The sequence below is a fragment of the Equus quagga genome, chromosome 2 (genome assembly GCF_021613505.1).
Source record: "Equus quagga isolate Etosha38 chromosome 2, UCLA_HA_Equagga_1.0, whole genome shotgun sequence".
Taxonomy (NCBI): Eukaryota; Metazoa; Chordata; class Mammalia; order Perissodactyla; family Equidae; genus Equus; species Equus quagga.
Genome location: NC_060268.1, coordinates 176,675,639 through 176,692,834, shown reverse-complemented (window position 1 = coordinate 176,692,834; position 17,196 = coordinate 176,675,639). Strand labels below are relative to the sequence as shown.

The following is a 17,196-nucleotide window of genomic DNA, read 5'->3' as shown; positions in this document are numbered from 1 at the left end:
GGGCGGCCCCGCGGCGGCGGCGGGCGCGGCGGGCGCGGGCGGCCTGGCCGGGGCCGGTTAAAGGGACGAGTTGCAAACAGTTCAGGAAGTGACAAGTCGATTTCCTCCTCGCTGGGAGCCGCTCGGTACAAAGCGCTCGGCGCCGGCAGGAGAGCGTGCGCGCGGCGGACGCGCGGCGGGCAGCCCGACGACTTGGCGAGCGCCGGCGGCGACGGCGCGGGGCCGGAGCCCGGAGCGCCCCGCCGCGCACAGTAAGCGACCCCGGGCCGGGCGGCGGCGGCGGCGGCGGCCGGGTGGCCGGTCCAGAGCGGAGGTCCCTGCTGTATGCGCCCCAGCCGCCGGCGGGAGGGAGCTCTGCACGCGTGTGTGCTGGGCTTGCCCTTTTTAAAATTTTTGTTTATTTTTTATGTTGCTAGTTTCCTTTTTTTCCGCCTTGTTTCGCAGTGGGTCGGGTGGTTCCTCGGGGCGCTGAGTGTCGCCTCTGGTGCGGGCGTGAGACTTGTCAGAGCGCAGCCTGGGGAACGAACCAGCCTGGCCCCTGCAGAAAAGTCTGCGCTTCCCGGGTCGGGCGCGGGGACGGCTGCGCCCGGGGGTGTCTTCCTCTCCGCGTCAACTTGAGCCCTGGCTCGCGGCGGCGGCGAAGGCGCCGAGCCCCGGGACCCGGGGTGTCCCGCTCGCCCCGAAGTTCCCGCATCGTTTGCAGACAACTCTTTTGTTCGCGGAAGTTTGCGTCCACCACCCCCGGGATTCAGGCGCACAGCGGCGGGGTCCGCTGCTGCCTGACTGGCCGGGGCGGTCACGCTGGGGGTGAGGGGCGTTCGGTCCCTGGCGGGGGAAACCCGCGGGCTGGCTGCAACGGGGGCGTGCTTAATAGGGGGCTCCTACGCCGGCGTGGCTTTTGCACATGGCGAGAAGGGCCGTCCGGCACGGGCACACTGGTTGAGTCACATTTTTGCCAGTCTTTGATTTGCAAGCCCCTGGGAGTCGGCTTCCCCGTTCTGGGTTTCCCTTGGTGAGGTAAGGACACCCATAGTCCAGGGAGGGCCCTCAGTGTGCGTTGTCCCAAGTGGCTTCTCGGGCACCCCCAGCTCCCCACCCCCGCCCGCAGACTTAGGGAACAATGCTCGTGGCGCGGGACAGGGCAGCGGAGCACCGGCGAGTCGCCCAAGCGGGGTTACTTGAATCCCTCGCCCCTGGACGCCCCCTGAAGCCGGGCTCCCTCCATCTGACCGCCGGGGTTCATTAGCACATACTGTACTTCGTAAGATGGTGAACAAAGAACAGCTCTTTGCAGCATTTGATGAATGGGATTCTGCCTCCTATAGGCCACACTCCGAGTCTTCCATACGTTACAGTCTCCGGACTCGGTGGTATGGGCAAGCAGCCCCCGCGGTGGGCTGCATTCCGAGCCCGGGACCCTGGGCAGGGTATTTGTGCCGCCGCCGCCACGCTCGCCTTGCTGGAGTGGGTGCGGATGGAGCCAGGCTGACGGTGGTTCAACAGGAACAAATGTTTGTTGAACTGTTGGATGGTGGAGACAAGGGACTGTTTTCTATTGACTGCTGCAGGAGTTGGAATGGCATTGTTTATTGGCCTGGGAAGCCAGGCAAGCGTCTTGTGCTGCTTACAACATATTAGCAGACTTCCAAATGACATACTAGCATATGTGTTCCCAGCAGTCCCTGCCGGCTGGAAGGGGATCCCTCCTTGCTCCAGATCCTGGACTCCGGGTTAAAAAGTGCCAACCGGCTTGAGAACTTGGGAAGGAATAGAGTTAGCAGACCGGGAGAAACTCGCTGTTTCTGACTTGGCCGGGTTTTGGTTTCATTTTAATTTATCCACTTAACAGTAACTTATCTTAGTTACAGTTTTGATACTGAATTGCAGATCTGTAGGGCTTTTTTTTTTTTCTTTCCCTTAGCTGTGGGCAACTAGATAAACAGAACAGCCGCTTGTCCCAGTTGATAGGCCCCTGTTAGTGGGAAAAGGTTTATGTCTTAAGTTCAGGATTGGTAGCCATTGACCCTGGGTCTGCACCTGGCTAGGGTCTGGATGCTGCTAGCTATCCTGCAGACCTAGGAGCATGCTGATCCAGCTCCCAGGGTGCTGTTCCAGTCCAGCAAATGAAGGAGAGGCGTGGGGCAGGTCAGTGTTTTTCTCCCAAATGCCCCTCCGGAGGAGAAGGTGGTTTTAAGACCGGTTCAAATAATTTTCCCCAAGAACTTCTTATTTTTCCCTGAGAAGGTGATATTGATGTGCTATCATTTTAATATCAAGACAAGTTTTAAGTAAAAGCTAGTGGTACCAGCGCTGTAGAAGTGGACTTGAATATTCTAAGGCTGGCACGACAAGTAGAGCATTCCCTTGTTTTGATTGATAGTGTTTTTAGTCAGTTCCTCCCTTCTGTTTTCAACTTAGGGTTTGTCACATGTCGTAGCATTTTGGAAGTTCATAAAGTTCTTTTGGGAAGAGCTTTAAGATACCTTATTGTCATCATGGTGGCTACACTTAATTGACATTTTGTGGGAAGTCCTGTTGTTATTTCTTAGGCTCTTTCTTGCTACATCTTTTAATCTTTCTCTGTCCCCTTGTTGCTTCCTTCACTATCCCCCGGTCTCTCCATCTCCCCGGTCTGTAGAAACCTAGTGGGCTGAATGTCCTTTAACTGGGTTCATGGAGTGGGCGCCTGACCCATGATCGAAGCTTAGGAAAGGCCAGCCAGCTCTCCTCCCCTGCAAGAGGCTGGAGAGGAGGGAGCCTTGTGTAAAATCTGGGAGCTGGCAGCAGAGGACGCCTCAGAGCAATTTGGTGTATCTTTGCTCTTTAAAAAGCACACCCTTCTCACCCACTGCTTGATGCAATGGGCCCTGAAGACTGAGGGCCGGACCCACTGTCGGATTGTTCAGCTGATGTGTTACCCAGGCACTGTGACTTTTTCGAATTGCATACTGTGTGGAAAACTTTTTGTTCTTGTCCTTCAAAAGAAGACTGAAATAAGCAAATACTCAGATCAGCACAACCCCCATCATTACCACCACCACACACACCTCTCTGATGTGTAAAAAAAGAAACCTGCAGGCATAATTTGTTATGTAATATGCTGATAATACAAGTTTCAGTTTTAGATGGAAACCAGATGTGGAGGGGCTCTCTTTAATTGATCCAGCAAGGGGGACACTTTAATAGATTAACTAGCCCTGGCAAACCCCAAAGGTGATTTTTTTTTTTTTTCTTTTTGACTTGAGGGGAGAATCCCAAACCCGGGGCTTTTTTGAGGTTTTTGCTTCTCAGCTCCTCGCCTTGCTGCAGCTGTCCTTTTTGTCAGACTCTTCCTCTCTTGAAAGAACCGGTTTGTTGCCAACACGAAGCACATGGCCGGGTCTGGCGGGGCTCAGCACAGCTTAACTCTGCTGGGCTCCACTCCCCTCCTCGCCTTGTCCAGCTGCTGCCCTGTCCTCCACCCCACAAAACAGGGCCTGGCCAAGGGACTTGGGTGCTGCAGGGAGTGTCGGCTGGTCTCCCTTGACTCCTTTCTGAAACATCTGGTTGTCCAGGGAGAGTTGCTGTTTAAACTTGCCCAATGAATACACTTTCCAAAATCATTGACTCTCCTTCTCAGATTAATTTCTGTGTTTGTTTCCTGCCTAACTTTATGAGGGTTCTTTCTCCATGGCTGAGTCACCTTTATTATGGCCCAAGGTCGGGGACTGCACTGTAATAGCTGACCCCATTAACAGCAGTTTCATTGCGTGCCGGGATGTGAACTTTGGAAACAAACCCAGAGGCTTAGATATGCTGATGTGCCCAGAGACTTGCTTAGAAAATTTTTGTTTTAGTGCAGTTTACATTAACATGATTAATGACCGTGCCACTGAAAAGTCTATATTCAAAAGCAATTTACTGTTCCCTAGGGTTCTTCTTATGGTGAAGTAATTTTCTTTGCCAAACAACTTTGTTTTAAGGTAACTTCTTCTTTGATGTTTAATTCAAACCTTGTGTGCACACTGTTTGGGATCCAGGTTTGGGCTTCGAGAATTGCGGGTTGTGGTTTTGGTGGCGCCTGTCTTAACCTTCCCGAACTCGGGTCAGAGGGCACCCGGATTCTTGTCTTAAGAAAGTTCTCTGAGATCCTGAACAGCAGCAGAGTTAGTGCCGCGCTGGTTAGGATGGGAGGAAATCTTGCAGGGGAAACTTGGCTGCAGGGTGTCTTGGAGGAGGGATGCGAGGAGGCTGGAGCTGAGGACAGGAATTTTTTTTTTCCTCGCCGCGACTGGAGATACTTGAACTTTTTCAAAAAACAGAGATGTCTTTGCTGCAGCCAGCAGTCGTCTTCTTTTTTTGTTAGATGTAGGTTGATTGAGAGGGGAAATGCTGATGGGTGGGTCTGAAAGCAGCCGTAGGAACCCGAGAAAATAAAAACACGTTTGAAGGACTCTGGAAGATTTTGCATTTCAAAGGGTCTACCTTGTAGAATTTCACATCACGTCAGGGGTTACGGAGCAGTGTGACAGGCACCCCGGCTTCTCTAACCGTTCTCCTCCTCTCCTGCTGTGGGGGCTACTCGGGAAGCTGCCTTTGTGGGGGGGCGGCGGGTAGCTTGGGCAGACCATGCAGGAATATCAAGGAATCAGCAGCACCCCTTAGGCATCTGTGGTCCCTGGAGGGACTTTTCCACAGGGCTGTTCTCAGGAGGTGAAAGCAAATCATGTTGGTAAACAGCCCATTTGACCCCAGAATGCAGGGGCAGGCCAAGTCCTGACTGCTCGCTCTCTTTTCATTCTCCCACAAAACAAAGAAACAGATTCTCCTTCTGTGCTGGTGTAATGTGGTTCCCAAGTTCCCAAGATTCAGGACCATGAAAAGTTGGGTGCAGCAGGATTCAGCTGATGTGGGTGTGGATTGTTCAAAGAATAATAGTGCCCACTGGTAGTTGAAGGCCCAACCTGGGCCAGGGGCTTTACATACCCTCTATTTCTCAAAGCAATCCTGCAGTTAGAGCTGAAGAAACTGAGGCTCAGCGAGGCCAAGTAATTGGCCCAAGGCTGCACAGCTGCAAGGCTGACAGGCTAGTAGCTCTGCCTGGATCTGTCTGTATCAGAGGTTGCTTGCCATCCATACACATGCTGTTGGTCAGTGTGTTCATAAGATAGAGGCCCTGGGGTCTGTTTTATCACAAAGCGTAAATTTTCTTTAGTCTTGTTAACACCACAGGGAAACTTAGAAATTTTAACTGCTTCTTTTCCTTCCCCCTGCTTTCCTACAGCTTTTTTTGGTTTGTTTGTTTGTTTTTTAATGAGTGATTGGATTCTCTATCTACCGTAGGACCGAAGGCAGTGCCTCAGTTGGGAAGACTGAAATGTTTTGCTTCATCCTTACAAAAGACAGATTCACAAGAAAATATAATTATTCCCAGTGACCTTCTCGGGGAAAAGGGAAATAGATCTGGCCGCCCACTAGATGCATCACCACTTATTCAGATTCCATTTTCCATTCAAAGAGATCATTAAAAGGGTTTCCAGCATTTTTTTTTTTTGCATTTGTAATTCACATGTCTCAAAGTAAATCATTTGTGGTGCCTGCTACCCCAGGTTTGTACAGTATCACGTTTTGTTACATGCCTGAAGTAATCAAATAACGAAACCCAATTGTACATCCTCTAGCCTGTGGGAACTTGGTATGCGCCAGCCGGGCTGGGCAGAGGCCCTGCATTCTGTCTCAGACAGATGGCTCTTCGCAGGTTGATCCTGTGGGGGTGAGGGCGGGGGTAGGGTGAGGGCACCCATCTCCTGCAAGGCCTGCCTGGCTGGGTCTGCTGCTCTTTCGGTCCGTAAAGAGTTTGTGGGAGAGGGCTGAGGCCCCCGTGTGCTGAGTTTCTAGAATCTAGAGCAGTGGTTCGCAACTTGGCTGCACATTAGGATCACCTGGGGAGGTTTAAAAAAATTCTAGATGCCTAGGCTGCATCCAGGACCAATTACATCAGAATCTTGGAGAGAAGGGGTAGGACTCAGCATTGGTATTTTCAAAGCTTCTGAGTTGGTTCTATTGTGCATCTAAGACTGAGAAACAAAGGCTGGAATAGACCCCACTCACCCTTCCCTTAGCAGGGGATTAAGAACCTTGCTGTTAAGTTGTGGAATAAACCTATTGGAATATTCTGCTGCCGCCATGTCTCAGTGAAGGGGAATCTGAAAGGTCACCACCCCTGGGTGAAGTGCCTGCCGTAGGCATCATCCAGGTAGTTACTGTTTCTGCTGGTCCAGGTGTTGGGTGTGCCTCCCTGCATGGGATTCGGTACAGACCCTCTGAGCCACCTTCTTTCTGGAATGAAGAGGGCAGGTGTTATTCAGCCTCTTGTCTCAGGGCAGTTCTCGTGCAGGCCATGCATCCCCACTGTTGTGCTGGTCTTTTCAGCTTCTTGACCCTTTTGGAGGTTTGCTCATGGTGCCCTCCGGGGTTCAGGGGAGGGAAGATGTAGTTTGGGTTCAGGGTACATTTTGGTGATTCTCAGTGAGCAGTTGGTCCTTTTCACCTCGGTTTGCAGTGACTGTCACACTGTTAGCCACCTGGTTGTACCTGACTGCTCGGAACCTGTCCTCCTGCAGTCATACTTGGGATTACATTTCTTAGAATTGTGTTTAGAGTGACCAGGCACTAAGGGGAGCACGAGCTTCTCTGGCCTGCTGATGTAATGTTGCGGAGGAGAAATCTGACCCCTAGGAGGTGTGCTGACTTTCCCAAGGTCACACAGCCAGTGCCCAGAGGAGCCAGAACCCTCATCTCCTGAGTCCCCTGCTCAAGGGCTGTGTTCTCTTCTGTGAGACTCACGTTACACATTCTTGCTTGTAGGACACTGCACAGACCCACAGGCACTGTGATCATTGTTCAGAGGGTTCTTTAGCCAAGTGAAACACGCCATTGTCACTCTTGGTCAACTTTGACAGTCCATCCCATTTTTTACCTCCTTTCCTGATGCCTGCTCAGCAAGGATCCCTTAGGTTGCTGAGAGAGTGGGCTCACTAAACTCCTAGAAGGGGAAACTGAGTCCCAGTGGAAAGTGCTGAAACCTCGAGCTTGATGAAAAGGGTTTTGGTCGCTTTGGCAAAGGTTTGTCCATCTGCTCTTCTACACGGTGGTGGTGGTGGTAAAAAGGGCTCTTTCTCCTCTGCTGGGAGTTGGGTTTGGGCCTAATGAGGTGGGACAGAGGGGGATGGTTATTTTCTCCAGGCCCATTCTTCCTGCATTCATTTAGCAGGCATTGATTGGGCACCTGCTGAGTGTCCTGAGTGGAGCTGGGCACTTTATTTCATTAGTTCATTTAATCCTCAGCACAGTCTGTGGCTGAGGGACTAGCTCCAGCTATTGCTGAAAGCACTACTGCTCAGAGAAGTTACTCGCCCTGCGTGAGAGGGACAGTGGCATTGCAGCTCTTTCTGGCTGGCCTCAGTTCTGTATTCTTTCCACCACGCTGTGCTTCCTCTTTGTCCAGTGCCTGCCCCGTGCAGAGGAGGCACACTTCCTGCTGTGAGCAGGGTGCCTTGTCCAGGGGGCGTGCCCTGGCGATTACCGACTGGGCACCCCCTTCGCTGCTACTTCCAGAAGGGGCTCGGGTGGCCAGGTGGCAGAACCTGCTGGGTGGGCCTGTGGGCTCCTGGAGAACAGGGCCTGTCTGGGGCCTGTCTGGGGCCTGGCAGTTTGAGAAGTGCCCTGGATAGAGGAGGTGGCTTGTGGGGGTTCTAGCGCTGCTGCCTGCCTGTCCTCCACCCTGGGAAGGCCACCCTCCTTCCCGGCTGCCCTCTGACTGAAGTGCCCTGACGGACAAGGCCCAGCTGGGAGAGGCCTGGGCTGCGCCTGGAATTCCCCTTGCTCTGGCATTCACGTTGGCCAGGGGCCTGGGAGTGGAGGGAGGTTCCATCTGCTGGCTGGGAGCAGCCTCTCTGCATGTTTGGAGGGAGAAAGACAATGTCCTCTGCAGCCAGCCGCCTCCATGCTCTGGGTGAGGAGAGGGAGTCGTCTCCTGGGGCTGGTGGGGAACGGGGTGTCTGTGGTTCTGAGACTCCAGAGGGGGTGTTGAATGCAGGGGCCCCTCTGTGGCATGGTCCTGAGGCTGGGCTGGGGGGGGCACCCCTCCTGTGAAGGCCCTTTAGCAGTCAAACGATTGTATTCCCTGGATGAAAGGTAGTGGGTACACTGCTGCTCACTTGCTGGACCTACTTTGCTGTGTGACCTTCTTGGCCTCAGGTTTCTCATCTGGCTGGCCCTGCCTCCCAGTGTTTTTAGGAGGATTGGTTAAGAGCCTGTCTTAAGCCTCTTGTGAAGGGTGCAGTGCCATCCGGAAGGATGCGAGGTAGGAGATGTGAGTTTGACTGGATGGGCAGAAGTTCTGCCACGTGGTCCAGGGCAGGCTGCGAGCCAACAAGGGAAGACCCACTGAGGAACTTTGGGCAGAGTGTAGGTGGAACCCAGGTCTGTATCATTTAGGGCCAAGACAGCTCTGGAATCAGCGCCTGGGTTCAAATCCCAGATCTGCCCTTTGCTGACCATTTGTCTTTAGGTAGGTGACTATCTCGTCTGGCCTGGGTTCCCTCATCTGGGCCTATGGCTATACTGACAGCACCCAGCCCATGGATTTAGGACACTGAGACCATGGGTGAGGACACTTAGAGCCCAGCAAACGTTAGTGAGCATCTCGTGCAGTCTCTGGCAGGCATGTGCTGTTGGGAAGACAGATGGAGGGCTGGAAGGACATGGGCAATTGTCCTGATGGCCCCAGTGGGTGACCGGATGAGGGACAGAGCAGAGGGGACTTAAATGTGAGCTGAGTTCGGCTCGATGGGTCAGACTGGGGCAAGTAGAGCCTTTCCTCACCCAGTGTTCTCTGTTCTCAGGTGTCTTACGATTTTTTCCAGGAAGAAGAGTTGAAAGCTTGTGTTATAATTTAGTTTGCACTGTGTCTCTTAACAACAGTTAAGACTGGTGAAATCTTTTAAGCTTTCTCTTTAGGAAACAAAATCTCTGTTTACCAAAAGTGACTTAATTTGGTCCTAAACATAGGAAATTAAGTGCATATAAGTGTCATGATGTGGCCTCAAAATCTTGGCTCTGCTCTCACCAACTTCTGTGAATGAATTCTTTGAGAACCTCAACGGCTGCACATCTATCTGGACTGAGAGTGGGAGGTCCATTTACTACCTTTTTAGATTCTTTGCAGCTGATGTCTTTTATTTGATTTTGCCTCTACTTTCAAGTTGGTGAGCTGCCTTTCACAACTGCAGTCAGGATCCTCCTGGTGCAGGTTCTGTGGTCCCAGCTGGGCTTGCCCCCAGCCTGGCCACCTCTCACCGACTCCTGGGGTGTGCTTCTGGCTGCCTCCAGAGCCCCCCACCACCTGAACATGACTGGCAGTCTCTCCAGAAAAGAGCTCATCTAAGCTCATCAAAGCTTTTGAAATGAGCCCATTACTTGGATGACCGAGGGATGGGCCTATACACTCCCCAGTGGTCTCTGAGCTTCTCTTGGTACAAGCCAGTGATTCTTGGCTGTCTCCACTCCCCATGTCTTCTGAGCGTCACACCTTCTCACCTCCCAGCCTGGCATCCCGTGGGGTGAAGAGGGTGGACAGTGTTGGCACAGGAGATTGCCTACTGTACTTTGGGCAGCTTTGGGGGAGACCCCTTGGTACCAGGGTGTGAAGATTCAGTATTATTTAGTGAATTCTGGGCAGAGGCCCTGACTCCAGGCTACAGCAGCCCTCTCCTCTGAGAGGCTGGCGCCAGGTGGTTGGGGCGGCCTTAGAGAACCCTCTCCAGAGGACCCACCACAGTGGCTGGGCTTGGGTGGCCTTGACACCATTGTCTTGACATCATGAAGCTTTGTGACTGTGGGGCTGTGTGAGGAAGGTAGCGAACGTGTCTCAGCTGCCTCTGATCTTGGTGGATGTGACAGAACTCATCTTCCTTGCCCTCTGCTCCTCTTCAGATGTGTCACTCTTTCTCTTGTGACCACAGAACATTGCCATGCTGGTGGTCCCCCAGGCACAATCCGATTCAGTTAGGATCTAGTAAACTATGGTGGTAGGCCCTGAAGAGTTTGGAGGTGAGTAGACTGAATCCCTGTTTTTGAGGAGCCCACTGGCTTGTGTCATGGACAGTCAGGCTGCGGTTGTTTTTATTCAGTTCCTACTATGTGCCAGACAGTGTAATAAATGTAATGGAGGTTTGGGTACACAAGGTACTGGTGAGTCCTCAGTTGTGCTGTGGTCACAGGAGGGTCATTTAAACCAAACCAAAGGGAGGAGGGCAGAGAAGGCTTTCTGAGTCTTGAAGACTGAGCAGGAGTTTAGACAGATGAAGAATGGGGAGGAGGAGATGTTCCAGAGCAGGGAGCAGTGTGTGCAGAGGCACGGCAGCGTGAGACCGCCTCTGGGGGCATTTGGGGCAACAGCAGGTGGTTGAGAATAACCCGGATCTGGGCGTCTGGGTGAGGAGAGTGCCGCTGGGCTGGTAGCTGAGCTGGTCAGGGTCGGGATGGCAGGGGGTGCAAGATGAGAGAGTCGAGACTTTAATCCTGAAGTGCTGGGAGCTGGTGAGCTGTATGATTTTTGCTTGCACTTTCGAAGGCTCGATGTTTGGGGAGTGGCAGTGCAGAGCAGGGTTGGAGCAGACCACGGGGAGACCACTGAGTGCTCTAGGAGAGAGGTGGTGAACCAGGGCAGGGTGAGGGCTGAAAGGTAGCAGTTGGTCCGTCACCAGCTGGGTGCTGGTGAGGAAGCAGGAGAGGGAACAGTCTTCTCCAGCGGCCTCACCGGGGGCCACCTTCCAGGGAGGTTGCTTATGGGCCCAGTCCTTTTGACCTTGGAGTGACCTCCTTGAAGGGCACAAGACTAGCCCCCTATACATGGAATTTTCATCAAGTGCTGCCTGCTTAGCCAGGGGGATGTGGTCTTTGTTTGTTTTTCGTCAAAGCTCTTGCTTTCAGTGGGGGCACTTGGGATTCCCAAGAACTTCCAAAGTTTCTTGCCTGTGCCTGCACTGGAACTAAAGAAATCAAAACGAACAAAACCTTTTGGCATTGCATGAGTTGAAAAAATCTGATTCAGTGTAAAACTACCCTTTTTGTTTTTCCTTAAAGGAAAAAAAAGTAACCATGTTGGTGTGATTGGAAAAGGAGCTTCAGTGCCCTTTGGGCTGTGTCATGGCGTGTTCTCACTGGTGTTCTCGAAGGGTGGGGGAGTCGCTGACACAAACACACGAGAATGTTCTGCCTGGGTCACCTGGCTTCTGGTGCCTGGCACTCCTGTGGCCTCCACACCCTTAGATGCCAGCCTAGATTCCAGGCCCCGATGGCTACGTGGCATGTGACTCGGGCCCAGAGGAGAGAACTAAGGAAAATAATGAGTCGACAAGGATGAGCAGTTCAGCCCCCCACCCCCCAGCTTTTGGGGTGTCTTTTCCGAGCCCTGTAGGGTCTTGCTGATCACTATTTAGTCCTGATGAGAGAAGTAAGTAAATTAGCTGCAAATGGCCTTAATTTTGGCAATAAACCTCCTCGTTCATCTGATTCCCAGGGAGGTTAGCAAATGCCCTCACCTATAAGAAAGAAACGTAAAAGAGAGATCTGGGGCAGATGAGGCTACGTAGGTCAAGAGGTGAACTGCAAACTGGAGTGGGAGAGCCAGACGCCAGGAATAGAGGCCAAGACCCGTGCGGGTCAGACACCTGGGCTGCTGAGGTGTGATGGCCCACAGGTGAATGGGTTCTAGCCTGCCTTAAAAAGAAATCAGGTTTTTAAACTTGTGTGAGGTTCAAGCATGTCCTTGAGTGCTATAGAAAAGACTTCGGGACGTCCCTGCTCTGGAACATGGCACAGAGCCCCACCGCTCTGCTGCGGAAGAGCATGGCCAGCATGGAGTCTGCTCTGTGTTCACCTCAGGAGCTCCTGGGCCTGCTGGCATCCTGCTTGACTTTGAACCTGTGTGAAGATGCCTGGCCCAGCCCTTCTGCCTTGTGAGAGAACGATTGAGCAGGCTGCTTCTGCGCAGTTTCTGGGTGAATATGGGGCCTGGGGGAGATCAGGTGATGTCCCTCATGGAAGGCAGCAAGCGGCATGGCTAGGCTTCAGGTGCTCTTGGGACACAGGGCCTAATTTCAGCCCCTGGCTGTGGTGGGAGAGAGCTGGGGCCTGGAGGCTTGCTCCCTGTCAGGCAGGCTGCCCATCTCTGATTTGGCCTCTGCTCGGGTTTTGGCCCAGCCCCCTGGTTGCTGCAGCTACACCAGCATGGTGGTCACAGCTAGTGGTGTCTTAGGGCCCTGGAGGAGAAGCCGGTATTCCTGAGTGCCCTCTCCTCTGCTTGGGAATGATCCTGGCACACTTTGCTAGGGAGATGAGGGAGAAGACCTCAGCAACTCTCCCTTGCTAGAAGGGCACCTGGTCTTCGTGTTGAATGGAGGAAGAAAGAAGCTGTCTTTCAGTTCATATTTGAGCTGGGCTTGCTCATCTAAGATTGTGCAACTCTGTAAGGAACTGCAGAGAGCATCTCTTTGTGGCCCCTGTCACCATGGTAGGGGTAGCGTTTTTCAATTTTGGAGGACTTAGTGCTGTGAAGGGTGTCAGCCAGATCTTCGTGTGGATCTGCAGCACCCGAAACTCATTCTGACCCTGCACAGTTAAGGGGAGCTGCCTTGTGAGGGCGTCCCTGTGGTGTACTGGTGATTGACAGCCTTAGATGAGGGGTCTCTGGTCACTGGTGCTGACAAGGGCTCCAGAACAGGAACCAGGAATGTATAACATCTTAGAGCCCTCAAGAAATCATCTACTTTGTTTTCTTAACGATTTCCTTTAGAAAGGAGCAAGCCTCTTATAGTACAAGCAAGTACAAATGAGCCCAGAGAGTCAGGCGGAATCTTGGGTAGGGCTGATGTCAGTTGGAAAAGCCTGAGAGGAAGAGAGCCTAGGACATGGAACCAGGAAATGGGAGCCTTGGATTCTAATCTTACCACTTTATTGCATTTGACTTTGAACCAGCCACTGCACTCTTCTGTAGACGGGGACTAGTAGTGCCTGCTTCACAGGAGAGGAAGGGATAAATAGAATGTCAGAACTCCCAGTATGTATCCAGTTTCCATTTGCCCCGAAAGTACTTTTGAATGCCCACTCTGTGCTGGCAGTGTGTTAAGTGTGTTCCAGGCTTCCCATTTAATTCTTATAACCACCATAGTGGGTACTATGATTATTCCCTTTTTATAGGTGAAGAAATTGAGGTTTAATAAGATAAAGATGCCCAAGGTCATCCAGCTGATGGGCAGTAGTCCTGGGATTTGAACTCCCAGCTCTGTACTCTATATCAGGGGTTGGCAAACTAAGCCAGCAGGCCAAATCTGGCCCACTGCCTGTTTTGTAAATAAAGTTTTATTGGCACACAGCTACTCATTTGTGTACAGTGTCTATCACTGCTTTCATGCTACAACAGCAGAGCTGAGTAGTGGCACCAGAGACCATATGGTCTACAAAGCCTAAAATATTTACTACCTGGCCCTTTATAGGAAAAATGTGCTGACCCTTCTCTATATGGATGCTCTGTGCTCCAGATCTGTGCTGTCCAAAATGGTAGCCACTAGCCACATGTAGCTGTTAGAATTTCTTTGAGCTTTATTGAGGTGTAATTGACAAAATTATAAGATTATTTAAATTTAAATTAATTAAAACTAAATGGAATTGAAAATTCAGTTCTTCAGTTGCACTAGCCACATGTTAAGTGCTTAGTAGTTACGTGCGGCTATTCACTGTCATGTTGGACAGCACAGATATAAAACACTGCCATCATCACAGAAAGTTCCATTGGGCAGAAGTATACTAGATTGTCTCTCCGTGTGTGGAAAATCCAAATCTGAGAGAACTGAAGGTGTAGAGGAGGCATTCGAGGGAAAGAAAGGACACTGGACTTTCCTGGCCCAAAACACAGAATTGAAAATGAGTTCATTGAGTCAGAAGTGATGGAGAAAAGTGTGAGGTGACAGAGGGAACCTGGGCCTGGAGTGAAGAAGCTGCCCTCCAGACCTTCTGTATGACCGTGGACAAGCTACCCAAACTGCCCAGGCCACAGCCCCTAACTGCAAGTGACCAGTTACTCTTTTAGGACCCCTTCAGTCCTGCCACTGTCCAGGCTGTGACCCCAGCTCCTGGCTCACCTGGGCCTGTGGCCTCAGCTCTGCTGTGCTCAGCACATGCACGCCCCTCCTGTGTGTGTTTGCCTGCTGGGCCCTGCGGAAATCCACTGAGATCCAAACTTTCCTGTATTCAGATCATGCTCTGTTTTGGACCATCTGGACCTGACGGGTTGTATCATTGTTCCTACTGTGCTGGGATTGGACCGTTTTTGTTCTGAGGAAATGGCCGTGTTTTCCATGGGCGACAGATAAGGAACTACTTTATTCGTTCAGAATGGTGGCTACTGTGTAGCATGAGGAAGGAAGAGGAGTTCCAGGTCCCTCAGCTAGCTCATATCACATGGCTTTCTCCTTAAAATGGTGTCAGCTGCAACTCCGAAGCAGTCCACTGACTAACTTGGAGCTGGGCTGAACTGTAGCTGTTGTCTTGCTTGGTTCCAATATTCTCTGAATAGGAATCTCTTTAGAAGCTAATTAGAGGCGAGTCATTTTGAGGTGTGAAGACAGATATGGAGAACATAGGTTTTCAGTTCATTGGACCCAGCCATAAATGCATCAGAGCCAGAACCATCTCTCCCAACCTTCATGCTTGCTGATGGACTCTGAACGTATAGAAAAGTTGTGTGGTTGTTTACTGTTGGGCTATTCCTGGCCCAGGGCTGGCTGCTCGGGGGTCTTGAAGTGCTGTGTGTTGTCAGGAGTCTGATGCACTGCTGCTCTTGGGAATGGCTAGGCCTGTCCAAGTTGAGTTTACATGGGTACAGTCTGCATGAATCTCCCTAGCTTAGACAGTGCCTCTATAATCAGGATGAAAACATTTATAAAATGCAAGATGCCAGGAGGCGCTTTCAGAACCTTGGGCAAGAATGGAGGAGAAAACCAGTTAGGTCTGGTGAATTTAGCCATAGAATAGTTGTGTGAAAGAAGCACTTCGTAAGGAGGAGGTTGGGGTTAAGAGGACACACAAAGAGAGGTTTTTTTCCCCTCTTGCTTTAAAAAGGAAAAGAGTAGCCCTGGAAGGCCAGACTTGATTGCGTGCCCCCCTCTGACACTCTGCTTGTCTCTCACCAGCCACTCCCAAAATGGTCTCCTGTGTCTTCCTTCTGTGGCCAGTGGAGGGCTGAGATCGTGGCAGATTGGGCTGTCCCCAGAATTGCTCACTGCTGTCCCAGAAAGGAAGAGAAATTGCATGTGCCCAGAATAATTCTGGGTCAGATAAGTTTACAGTGGAAATTGTTTTTTACTTAGGCAGCTCACATTTGTCGAGCACCTACCATGTGCCAAGCACTGTGTGTCCATTCTCATTCGATTGTCACACAGTCAGCTGTTGGGTAATTGGGACAGCTCTATAGGGAAGGAACTGAGCTCCAGCCATATCCCTGAGAGAGCAGTCCTGACAGGCCAGAGCCCGGCTTAGGCCCTGTTTCTTCTGTTTGGAAGCTCATTTCTCCTTATGCCTGGTGCTTTCCCCAGTTGTGGACCATGCTGCTGTTTGAAAGAGATTTGTTGCTCCTCTGGATGGGCTCCTCAGTCTTGGCCCGTGGGCAGAGAAGTAGGTTGCTTTGTGGGCTGACATTTAAGAACACCCACTTCACGGAGCTTTCTCTTTGAGTGTGTTGTTATGGTACAAGAAGTCTTCATTTGTCCCAGGCTACTTTAAATAAAAGGCAGGAAACCCCCCTCTCATTTCTGTATCTTGCATAGAAGTCATCAAAACAGAATCCTGTGTTCTGTGCAGGAGTTGTGATTGAGGAAGCAGCTGTTCTGTTCATGATGACCCTCCAAAGCCAGCCATCTGTAGGCGTCAGGGATCCAGAATTGTCTGTTCCATCTGCTGGGTTTACTTGCATTTGTTTAAAGTATTTGGCATGAAAACTCTTTCCTTCCCCAACCCCACGATGTGGAAGAGGCCAGAAGGGAGCTCTCGTCTGGTGAGGGCAGGGCAGACCCTGGGTCCTCCTCTGCTCCCAATAATGCCGCAGCTCGCCCTGTAGGATGGATGCCAGGTAGAGAAACGAACCAGGTCAACCACCTCTCCAAGTCTGTGCGGGGGAAGGCAGGCCTCACTGTTTGGGATTGGGAGTTTCATGGCATCACTTTGATGTGCTCAGGATTTCAGACAGGCTGCACTTTCCAGTCATCTCTAGGCCTTCAGCTAACTCAGAATGAGCCGGGAGTGATGCAGATGCATATACAAGACTGTGGGGCGCTGAAGCCAACCAAGTCCACTTGGCTCTTCAAACCAAGGTGAAAACATAATCATCTGGGCGATTTCAGAGTTTTCAGTATCAGCATCTAACTGTTAGACCAGAGGTTGCACACTGGTGGTCTAGGGGCCACATGTGGTCCTCAGGCGTGGTTTGTTTGGCCCCCATGATGCTTTATGAATTTTTGTATTTCTTGACAACATTTAAAAACCAGGATTGTACAAAGAAGTCTGGATTTTTAGCTTTTCTTGACAAGTCAGAAGATATTTAATATTATCCTAGTTCCTCTTTCCCATACAACCGCATCATGTCAGCTGTAGCCAAGTAGCTTTCCACTCCACGCGGCGTGCTCTCTGCGTGGCATCACAGTTCCCACCCTGCGCTCTTCACCCGTTTATGTTCCCTGCTTGGCTCTGGAAGGCATTTGAGTTTGAGATCCCTGGAGTGGACAAGATGTTCAGAAGACAGATTCAGATTTTCTGTCTCTCCAGGTATTTGGTACAGGGCAAGTAGTGGTGAATGGCAGTTACTCATGGAAATGCCCACTACTCAAGGTCATTCCCTCCATAATCCTGCTAGGTTGTTCCACCTGCAAGTAAACTGACAGAGATAAGCCAGTGCTAAGAGAAGGGGAAACTCTCCATTCATGTCAGCAGAGTGTTCACCTCCTGCTCCTGCAATAATCAGTGACACTCTGGAATTCAGCTCTGCAAGCGGGTCCCTTAACTCAGAAGCCTGTCTCGGCCCAGGATGGTGTTCACTCCAGATTGCCCCCCCTAAAGTTACTTAGGTGCTTCACCCAGTTTAATCTTCTTAGTGCAAAAGTG

The 17,196-nt window shown here is 51.3% G+C and overlaps 1 protein-coding gene across 3 annotated transcripts in view; it reads left to right on the top strand.

The window, feature by feature from the left end:
- Positions 1–6: 6 nt before the first annotated feature.
- The window catches only part of FAM53B (family with sequence similarity 53 member B), a 121,298-nt gene continuing 104,108 nt past the window's right edge, over positions 7–17,196 (top strand). For 2 of the 3 annotated variants that reach the window (XM_046653472.1, XM_046653474.1), the window contains exon 1: positions 7–251. The gene's annotated coding sequence lies outside the window, so the exon portion shown is untranslated. Of the gene's footprint in view, positions 252–7,910; positions 7,994–17,196 lie in introns of those variants that run through there. The other variant, XM_046653473.1, reaches the window with a different exon arrangement.